This window comes from Dasypus novemcinctus, chromosome 1, assembly GCF_030445035.2.
Source record: "Dasypus novemcinctus isolate mDasNov1 chromosome 1, mDasNov1.1.hap2, whole genome shotgun sequence".
Taxonomy (NCBI): domain Eukaryota; kingdom Metazoa; phylum Chordata; class Mammalia; order Cingulata; family Dasypodidae; genus Dasypus; species Dasypus novemcinctus.
The window spans coordinates 19709856-19720995 of record NC_080673.1 but is presented as its reverse complement, the minus strand read 5'-3'; positions in this window follow the sequence as shown (position 1 = coordinate 19720995).

Genomic DNA, 11140 nt, shown 5'->3' with positions numbered 1-11140 from the left:
GCTCTCCATTGACTGAGCCCAACTGGAAGTCACTGTGCAAGTTTGCCTACTGATGAGTCCAAACAGATGAGCCTCCATGGCCTGAGGCAGAGTGGAGGAGCCAGTGGGAGAATGGATCTGGAAGGGCTAAAGGAAACTAACCAGTGCATTCGTGGATTCCTATCATAATCCTGTTTTGAATGGAAAAGAGTATATCTCTTGCTTAAACACAACATAACTGGCCTTGTTACTTTTGTTTTGGTAAATCCATGAGAGGAAAAGCAAACCCACATGGTCAGGAGGGATTCTGATTTTCAACTATAGGCCACAAGCAGATACAAATTGTATCAGGATTCTTTTGGTGCACTGAGCAGAAATCAATACTTGATAAAAGCAAAGAAAGGAATTTGTTAGAAGGATATGGAAAAGTGCTGAAGAATGAATATGAGAAAGGACACAAAACAGGAACAAGCATCAGGAACAAAACAATTCAATGGCCTTGTTCAGGAGTTACCAATAGCTGTTTGTTTTTTTTTAATTTTTAAAATTTATTTCTCTCCCCTTCTCCACCCCGTTGTCTGCTCTCTGTGTTCATTCGCTGTGTGTTCTTCTGTGACCGCTTCTATTCTTATCGGCAGCACCGGGAGAATCTGTGTTTCTTTTTGTTGAATCATCTTGTTGTGTCACCAATAACTGTTTTTGTTCTAGCCCTGGGATTGAGTCTCATTGGCATAGCTTTGATCATAAACCATGATTTACAGTTCTACATGCACTACCCACGACTGGGAAGAAGACAGTCCAGAAAAAGTTGGTCTTTTCAGTGAAGGAATCAATGTTGGGTCAAAACAAATGGAGCATGGACACAACCAATCCAATGTCCACAGAGAAAATGTGGAATGGGTGTGGGAACGGTGGCCATGGTGGCTGCTGGGTTTGGGGAACGGGAGGAAGAGCTGAGATGTGGAGGCGTTTTCGGGACGTGGAGTTGTCCTGGATAGTGCTTCACGGACAATTACGGGACATTGTAGATCCCCCCAGGGCCCACTGGATGGAACGTGAGAGAGTGTGGGCTATGATGTGGACCATTGACTATGGGGTGCAGTGATGCTCAGAGATGAACTTGCCAGGTGCAATGGATATGTCACGATGATGGGAGAGAGGGTTGCTGTGGGGGGAGTGGGGGGCGGGGGCGGTGGGGTTGAATGGGACCTCATATTTTTCATAATGTAATTTTTAAAAAAAAATAATAAATAATTAAAAAAAAAAGAAAAAAAAAAGAAAAAAAAAGAATTCTGTATCTGGCAAAACTCATTAAATGTATGTTCTAGAGAAAAAAAAAACACACAAAAACAAATGGAGCCCAAAGTGGGGCTTGCCTAAAACAAAACTACCTGAGCAGACAAGTGCTGACAGAGTGAGTTCTCACAAAACAAAGCATGAAGATCTTAGGCTTCTAGAACTTGGTGGAAAATCATTCAGCGTAGGCTCTCAACAGCAAAATGGCATTTGTTTCTCCATGCCTGTCACCCCTTGTGATGAATAGATTTTTACCATGGGATATAGTTTCAAAAAGAGGAGGGCAAATGGTCTAAGTGGCACTCTGGTGCTACAAACAAGAATAAAAATTTGGGGTGAGTTGCCTGATGATTACACCCTTAGTAAAATGCAGGTAGGGTGAGATATGGCTGTGTTAGGTGAGAAAAATTGTAAAATCATAAATCAACTTCATGGGAATACTAGAATTAATAGAAGCTGCATACTATGCAGTGAATTGGCTTTTGCCCCCCAATGCAAGGAAGTAGCAGTTTAACCAAATTAAGAGGATCGCAGAAGCAACTTTGCAAGGCATCGTTTAAAAACCAAAGTGGTGAAAAGCAGAGGACTTATTCTTGAAGACTGCAAAGGTGAAATATATTTCTGTGAACATGCATCCAATAATTTTCTCGTCTAAATTGGAGATTTTATTTTTTAGGGTAAGAAGAATTTGTTTTGTACGTGTGGAAAAACTGAGATTCAGCTGGTGAGAAATCAGGGTCCCAGGCTCACCTTTGAAGTAGGTGGTATTACCAGCCTCGTTTAATGAATGGGAAATTAAGACATAGAACGCTCATATTATGTAACAGAGCTGAGATTTGAATCTAGTCTGCTTCAGTGCCCATGGGCTTAACCACTCTGGCATAATGCATCCTGTCATATTACTTTCTGTGCTTTTTAAGTCCTATGCCAACTTTCTAAAACTTTGCCCCAACCATATTCAGAAGGATATCGGTTAGCATTGCTTCCAGCAGGCCATAGTGCACAGTGTTTCACTGACGTGTTGATGGGGATGGGGTGGGATGTGGGGCCTATGGATGGGTGGATGTCAGCTTTGATGAGTAACCTGAGAGTGAGAGTGGGGCCATAAAGCCAGACAAAATCAAGGACCCTGCAATCAGCATTAGTTTCTTAGGACCTGATGGATGGGTGCATATCAAAACATCGCTATTCATAATGGACCTTTCCCCACTCACCAATAAGGGTAAACCTAGTTGCTGTTCAGACTACTCGGGCTCTTGTGCTAGACCATGCCTCATCTGGGAATCAGGTATAGCAACTTCAAAAATCACTGTCCTCGAATGACCCCTGTTCCAGGAACAGCTCTTTGAGTTTGGGTGGGCAGCCCCTATTTTGTGGCCAATATTTATCAGATGAGGTGCATATATTGGAGGTATCATAGTTAATTTTAGCAAGATTTGAAATCGGAGGAGAGTCACCAAAGTAGTGATTGGGCTCTGGGAAAGACAGAAACTTACTGAGGGCCATAGACTGACCATCATAACAGAACTACATTCATAGCCTGAGAGATGGCAGATATCAGCTGTCATGAAATGGATAGGCCACAGCAGAACTCCAAAATAAAATAGAAGTAGTATCATGCCGCCTGACGAGAATGCAAGCGGACACAGAAGAACACACAGTGAATGGACACAAGAGAGCAGCCAATGGCGGGGGGAGGAGAGGTGGAGAAGGGGAGAGAAATAAAATAAAAATAAATCTTAAAGAAAAAAAAATTTCAAGACTTTTAAAATTTCCTATATTCTGGTTGGTTCTTTTCCCTATTCACCACTTCTTTTACACCTTCATCTACTTCATTTGGATTAAAAAGTGGATTCTATTTTTTCTATCATATCTTCGGGATTTTTTAAATTAGAGAAGTTGTGGGTTTACAGAACAATTTGCATAAAACACAGGATTCCCATATCCCACCCTATTTAATGCCTTGCATTGGTGAGGTAGGTACATTTGTTAAAATTGATAGAAGCGTATTTTTATAATTGTACTACTAACTATAGTGCATGATTTAACTAAGGGTTCACTGTTTGTGCTGTGCAGTTGTATGGACTTTTAAAAAATTATATTCTAAAAACATATACAACCTAAGATTTTCCCTTTTAACCACATTCAAATATATAACACTGTGCTGTTTATCATGTTCACGATGTTGTGCTAATACTGCCATCATCCAGTACCAGAACTTTTCCTTGTCCTGAATAGATACTCTGTACATTTTAAGCCTTAGCTCCCTATTCCCTAACCCCACTTCATCCCCTGGTAACATACATTCTAGATTTTAAAAAATATATATTTATGTTAAAGATACTTTAGATTACATAAACATTATGTAAAAAATATAGGGGATTCTCATATGTCCCACTCCCTACCCCTCACACTTTTAACAACAACCTTCATTAGTGTGGGACATTTTTCACAACTGATAAACACTTATTGAAGCATGGCCACTAACCATGGATTACAGTTTACATTATAGTTTATATCCTGTCCCATGCAAATCTGTAAGTTTTGACATAATACATAATGGCCTGTATCCATCATTGCAATGTCATTCAGGACAATTCCAATGTCCCTAAAATGTTCCCTCATTACCCCTGTTTTTCCCTCTCCCTCCCCTCAGAACCTCCGGTGGCCACTGTCTCCACATCAGTGATAAAAGTCCTTCCATTGCCAGAATAACAATAAGTCTATAGTAGAGTAATAGTCTACTTTAGTCTATTGTTCATTCCCCAATCTTGAGGATTTTGGGATGGTCATGACCACTCTGCCTCAAATTGAGATGGGGCTTAAATCCCAAAGTGTAGATAGATGGAACTCTTTTTTTTTTCATGCTGGGTGGCTTTCCTTATGGGGCACACTCCTTGCCCGTGAGACTCCCCTACGCGGGGGACAACCCTACATGGCATAGCACTCCTTGCACACATCAGCACTGTGCATGGGCCCACTCCACACAGGTCAAGGAGGCCCGGGGTTTGAACCGAGGACCTCCCATGTGGTAGGTGGATGCCCTAACCACTGGGCCAAGTCTGCTTTCCAGATGGAACTCTTTGCTTGCAGTTGCAGATGGTCTCTGTTCCTTGGGATGGATGTTGTCCATCATTTCCTTGTTAGTTGTCTTGGGTGAGTCCAATGAACTGGAGAGTAGGTGTTGAAAGTCTGCTGAGATTCAGGGCCCAAATGGCACATGGATGGACCAAAGATTTAAGTCTCTTGGAATACACCTATCAAGTATAGTACTAACTATAGGTTCAAATAGAAGGGGCAGAAGAGCTATGTGTAGGGAGACCACAAGTGAGTCTAACTCTGACACACAGGGGAGAATGAATTTCAAAGTAGGGCCCACTGGCAGGGTGCCAAACTCCTGAGCTGTCTGCCATGCTTAAAGTGTCTGGATGTCTCCAGAGCCCTCAGGAACCTTGTTATTTGAAGGAATATTTACCGTGGCCATCAATGAGATCCTGCTGAGATGTGTGTAATTGTAACCTCTGGAATGACCTCCCAACTCACTTTGAAATCTCTGAGCCATAAGAACTCATTTGTATTTACCATTTCCCCCTTATGGTCAAGGTCTTTCCAGGTGCATTACTAGTTGGCTCTTGGTAGTAATCCCTAGGTGCCAGGGAGGCTCATCCTTGGGAGTGATGGCCCATGCTGGGAGAGAGTAGTGTGTTTCTATGCTGAGTTTGATTTAGTGAGAGGTCACATTTGAGCAACAAAGATGCCTTCAGGATTTAATTCTTAGGCAGTATATAATACTAGGCTAAGTTTCAATTTCAAAAGAAAAGGTTCATAAGTACAATCATCAATATCAAGGGCTTGGTGCAATGATCCATCTTCCTTCATGAGGCACTGCCCTTGCACTCAGGGGATTCTTGCTGTTCCATTAGAGAATGTAGCAGAACATCTCAGGATGGGAATTGGATATTCTTTCATTTATTGTGTGGATCTCCACCTACTGTGGCAATGCCCCATGAACACTTGAACACATTCATATACCTTAGAGATTTTCCCTCTATGATTTTGCTTATTCTAATTATTTAGTATCAGTGAGGTCATACAATATGTGTCCTTTGTATCTGGTTTATTTCATGCAACATCATGTCTTCAAGGCTCATCCCTGTGGTTGCATGAATCTGAACTTTGTTCATTGACCTTGGGTTGTTTCTATCTCTTAGCAATTTTGAATCAAGTCACTGGATCATATGGTAATTCTACACTTAACTTTCTGAGGAAAAGTCAAACTGTATTCCGCAGTGGCTGCACCATATTACATTGCCACCAGCAAATGAATGAGTGTTTCTATTTCCTCACATCCTCTACCAAACTTGTAATTTTCCATTTTTAAAAATAAAGTCATTCTAGTAGGTGTGTGAAATGGTGTTTCATTGTGGATTTGATTTGCATTTCCCTAACAACTAATCATGTTGAGTATCTTTTCATGTGTTCTTTGGTCATTTGTATATCTTCCTTGGAGTAATATTTATTCAAGTCTTTTGCTCATTCTTAGTTGGATTGTTTTCCTTTTTGTTGCTGATTTGAAGAATTTCTTTATATATTCTGGAATTAAACCATTATTGGATATGTGGCTTCCAAATATTTTCACTCATTGTGTAGGTTGCTGTTTTACTTTCACAATAAAATCCTTTGAGGCACAAATGTTTTTAATTTTGATGAAGATGCTTTTGTCCATTTTCTTTTGTTGCTGTTCTTTGAGTGTAAAATTTAAGAAACCATTGCCTAACACAAGGTCTGGGTGATGCTTCCCTACAGTTTCTTCTAGGAGTTTGATATTTCTGGCTCTAATATTATAGTTAGATCTTTGATACATTTTGAGTTGATTTTTGTTTGAGGTATAAGTTAGGTGTCTTCCTTTGTTTTTGCAAATGGAGATCCAGTTTCACTGCACCATTTGTTAAAGAGACAATTCTTTCTCAGTTGAGTGGTCTTTGCCCTCTTGTCAAAAATCAATTGGCAGGAAGCAGACTTGGCCCAGTGGTTAGGGTGTCCGTCTACCTCATGGGAGGTACATGGTTCAAACCCTGGGCCTTCTTGACCCGTGTAGAGCTGGCCCATGCGTAGTGCTGATGCGTGCAAGGAGTGCTGTGCCATGCAGGGGTGTCCCCCATGTGGGGTAGCCCCATGCGCAAGGAGTGTGCCCCATAAAGAGAGCCGCCCAGCACGAAAGAAAGTGCAGCCTGCCTAAAAATGGCACTGCCCAGAGCTGACACAACAAGATGACGCAACAAAAAGAAACACAGATTCCCATGCTGCTGACAACAATAGAAGCGGACAAAGAAGAAGACACAGCAAATAGACACAGAGAACAGACAACTGGGGCAGGGGGGGAAGGGGAGAGAAATTTTAAAAAATCAATTGCCTGGGGAGTTGATGTAGCTCAGTGGTTGAGCACCTGTTTCTTATGTATGAGGTCCTGGGTTCAATACCTGGAACCTCCTAAAAAATATCAGTTGGCCATACATGTGAAGGTTGATTTCTGAGCCCTCAGTTAGATTCCATTGGTCGATATGTCTGTCCTTGTGCCAGTACCATGCTTTTTATTTGTTTTGATTAGTGTGTCTTTAAGATATATTTAAAGATCAGAAAGTGTTAGTCTTCCAACTTTATTCTTCTTTTTCAAGATGTCTTTAGCACTTTTGGGCCCTTACCCTTCCATATAAATTTGAAGATTGGCTTTTCCATTTTTGCAAAGAAGATTGTTGGAATATTGATTGGGATTGCATTGAATCTGTAAATATCTTTGGGTAGGATTGATATCTTAACAATATTTAGTCTCCCAATCTATGAACATGGAAAGTCCTTCCATTTATTCTGGTCTTCTTTGATTTCTTTTAGCAACGTTCTGTAGATTTCTGTGTACAAGTTCTTGAATTCCTGGGGTTAGATTTATTCCTCGATATTTAATTATTTTAGTTGCTACTGTAAATGAACTTTTTTCTTTAGTTCTTTTTCTAATTATTCATTACCAATGTATAGAAACAATACTGATTTTTGTGTGTTTATCTGGTATCCTATCACTGCTGAATTCAATTTTTAGCTCTGGAAGCTTTGTTGTAGATTTTTCAGGATTTTCTGTATATTGGATCATATCATCTGTGAATAGGGAAAGGTTTACGTCTTCCTTTCCAGTTTGGATGCCTTTTATTTATTTTCTTGCCTAATTGTTCTGGCAAGAACTTCCAGGGCAGTGTTGGGTAACAATGGTGACAGTGGGCATCCTTGTGTTAATTAATCTTTGAGGGAAAGCATTCAGTCTTTCATTGAGTATGATGTTAGCTGTGGGTTTTTCATATATGCCCTTGATCATATTGAGGGAACTTCCTTCTTTTCCTAGTTTTCTAAGTGTGTTTATTTTCTCCTTCATTCTGTTAATGTTGTGTATCACATTGATTGGTGGTGATGAACTCCCCCAGCTTTCAATCATCTTGGATGTCTTAATCTTGCCCTCACATTTGAAAGAACATCTCACTGGATATAAAATACTTGGTTTGTAATTGCTTCCTTTCAGCTCTTAAAGTATTTCAACTCACTCCTTTCTTGCCTACATGGCTTGTGATCATTATCAGTCCTTAATCTAATTGGGACTCCCTTGGACATAACATGTTGCTTTTCTCCTGCAACTTTCAGAACTCACTCCTTGACCTTTGCATCAAACAGTCTGATCAGTATGTGTTAGGGGGAATTTTGTTTCTCTTTTATCTGTTTTGTGTTCTCTGGGCTTCTTGAATGTGCATATTCATGTCTTTTGCTAAGTTTGTGACATGTTCTGTCATAGATTATTTGAATATTCCTTCTTCCCCATTCTCTCATTATTCTCCTTCTGCAACCCCACGATGTGCATATTGATCTGCTTGATGGAGTTCCACAGTTTTCTTAGGCTATTTTCCTTTTTTTTATAATTCTTTTTTCTTATTGTTCCTCAGCCTGACTCATTTCAATTGTTTTGTTTTTGAATGATCTTTCTTCTCCCACCACCAATCTGCTGCTGAAATTTTGGTCTTCAATTCTAGTAGTTCTGCTTGGTTCCTTTTTAAAATTTCTATTTCTTTATTGAGATTCCTATATTGTTCATTCATTGTTTGCCTGGTATCCTTTAGTTTTTTCTATGTTCTTTTCTTTACTTTCTTGAGCATAATTGAAGATCATTTAAAAAAAAAATCTCTGTTATGTCCACAGTCTTGAACAGATGAATACTTAAGCTATTTAACACAGTATTTAACACAGCGTCTTCACTGATGCTTTCTGGATTTTCATTCTCTTCCTTTGGACGGGCCATTGTTTCTGTTTCTTTTTTTGTCTTGTAATGTTTTGTTGCCAACTGTACATGTTAATATTTTAAAATGTTAACTCTGCGATTTATTCATTTTGTTGTATGTTTCATGAGGTTTTAACCAGCTGGGATAGGACATACAGTTTTTGAGTGTCTGCCCTATCTGTGTGGTCTGCCCCAGGTGAATACAAGGAGCAGGGTCCTCTCTTCTTTTGTGGGCGTGTGTCTTGCCCTGGACTTGTGTGTTCTGGTGGCCTTAGGGTTCCTTTGTTTACAGGAGATTGAATGCCCTCTGTACTTCCCAGGAACCAGTTCTCCTCCTTTGCCTGTGTGTTCCCTCTTAAACTTAAAGCAGGTAAGCCTTTGCCTCAGGTCATCCACCTCAATTGTTTCTTAAGTGATTCGGTTGTTTCAATCTGCTTTCACCCGGAGGGCAAATTCTAGGAGGAGGACACACCAGAGAGGAGTTTCCCAAATAAGTATTTTCCAGCTGGAATAAGACCAGGGGCTCATAAAAGGAACCCTGGCAGGCTCCAAACTGCCCTGGGAAGGGAATGAGAGAGGGGTCAGGAAGGGCCACAGGAGCTTTTCCCATGGCTTCTGAAAGCTTTCTTGACCTGCTCCGCAAGTGCATCCCTTCAACCCTCCTCCACAGCTCTGGGATGTACATCATTTTTAAAAAGATTTATTTTATTTATTTAATTATCTCCCCCTTCCTTATTTGCCCTGTCCACTCTCTAGGTCCATTCATTGTGTGCTCTCTTGGTCTCTTGTCTTCTTTTTTTTTTTAAGGAGGCACCAGAAATCAAACCCAGGACCTCCCATGAGGTGCCCAATCACTTGAGTCACCTCCACTCCCAGGTTGCTGTGTCTCTCATTGTGTTTCCTCATTGTGTCTTCTCTTGCACCAGCTCATTGGGCCAGCCTGCTGTCTTGCTGGTCTTCTTTAGGAGGCACTGGGACCTGGGACCTCCTGTGTGGTAGGCAGCTGCCCAACTGAAGCCACATCCACTTCCCTGTATCATTTTTAAATCTCCTCTTCTGCCTTTGTCTGGGGCAGGTTGGAACAATGGCCACCTCAGAGCTGGGCATGGAGGTGCTGTGGTCAGCAGTGCCCACCTTGCAGGGTGCCTTGAGACTTGTCCTGAGATGCTTGAGGTTTTCATTTTGGTCTTCATTGGATTCTGTGGTCTGTTCTTTTTTTTTTTTTTTTAAAGATTTATTTATTTATTTATTTCCCTTTCCCCCACCCCCACCCCAGTTGTCTGTTCTCTGTGTCTATTTGCTGCATCTTCCTTGTCCACTTCTGTTGTTGTCAGTGGCATGGGAATCTGTGTTTCTTTCTGTTGCATCATCTTGCTGCATCAGCTCTCCATGTGTGCGGCGCCATTCCAGGGCAGGCTGCACTTTCTTTAGCACTGGGCGGCTCTCCTTTCGGGGTGCACTCCTTGTGCATGGGGCTCCCCTACGCGGGGGACACCCCTGCGTGGCAGGGCACTCCTTGAGCGCATCAGCACTGCACATGGGCCAGCTCCACACGGGTCAAGGAGGCCCGGGGTTTGAACCGCAGACCTCCCATGTGGTAGACGGACGCCCTAATCACTGGGCCAAGTCCGCTGCCTGTGGTCTGTTCTTTAAAAATCCGTGCAGCATTCCAGGGGTCACAGACATTGTCCACTTTACATGATGTGGGGATGAAAATTGAGAGCAGAACCGCAAGGGAATATCTTCCAAGACTGAAGAGTATAATTGTGGCAATTTGTTGCACATGGGTGGACAGGATATGAATGCATGGAGGAAGGGGGAGGGAATGATGTCATGAGGATGTGGAAAAGAAACGTGTGAGGGGAGGTGACCCCAAAAGATGCTTTACTGAAGCAGAGTACATGCATGATATTTATCTCAAAGTTCACATACGCTTTGAGGCTGATCATGAATGACCTTCCTAAGTTTGATTAGTCATTTCCTATCATTACTCCGTGCAGATTTATTACAGTGTCTATGGCATTGTTTACAGGTCTGCCCCTGTCCATTAGCTGGTAAACTCCTTGAGACTAGGGACCCTTTCTTACTCATTTCCTCTCATTTCCAGAACTAGTTGCTTTGCTGAGTGCCTGAAATACTTGAGGCACACCATAAATATCTCTTGAATAAATGAATACTCAAGTTCTTTAACACAGTATTTGGCAGTTGGGTTACATAGGTAGAGTGGAATCACATTTTAGAGAATATTGGAGGCTATACAGAAAAGCTGTGTAAGAGTCACGGTATAAGATGCAGAGAAAGTAGAGGGAAGTACACAAGTAAATATGTGTTTTTGACCTAGTTGTATCACTCACAGGTGAAGTCACCTGTGTGACTTCAGGTGATAAAAATTATTTCCTCTCTGGAAGGTTAGGGTACCTGTAGTTGAGGGCAATATGACATAATTTATTGAGAATGAGTATAAAATAAATAGCAATGGAATGATAAAAACTGTTAAATCAAATGTAAATGATGTTCGATATCTATTGATTTGGAGGTAAGAAATTAAGTGGAATT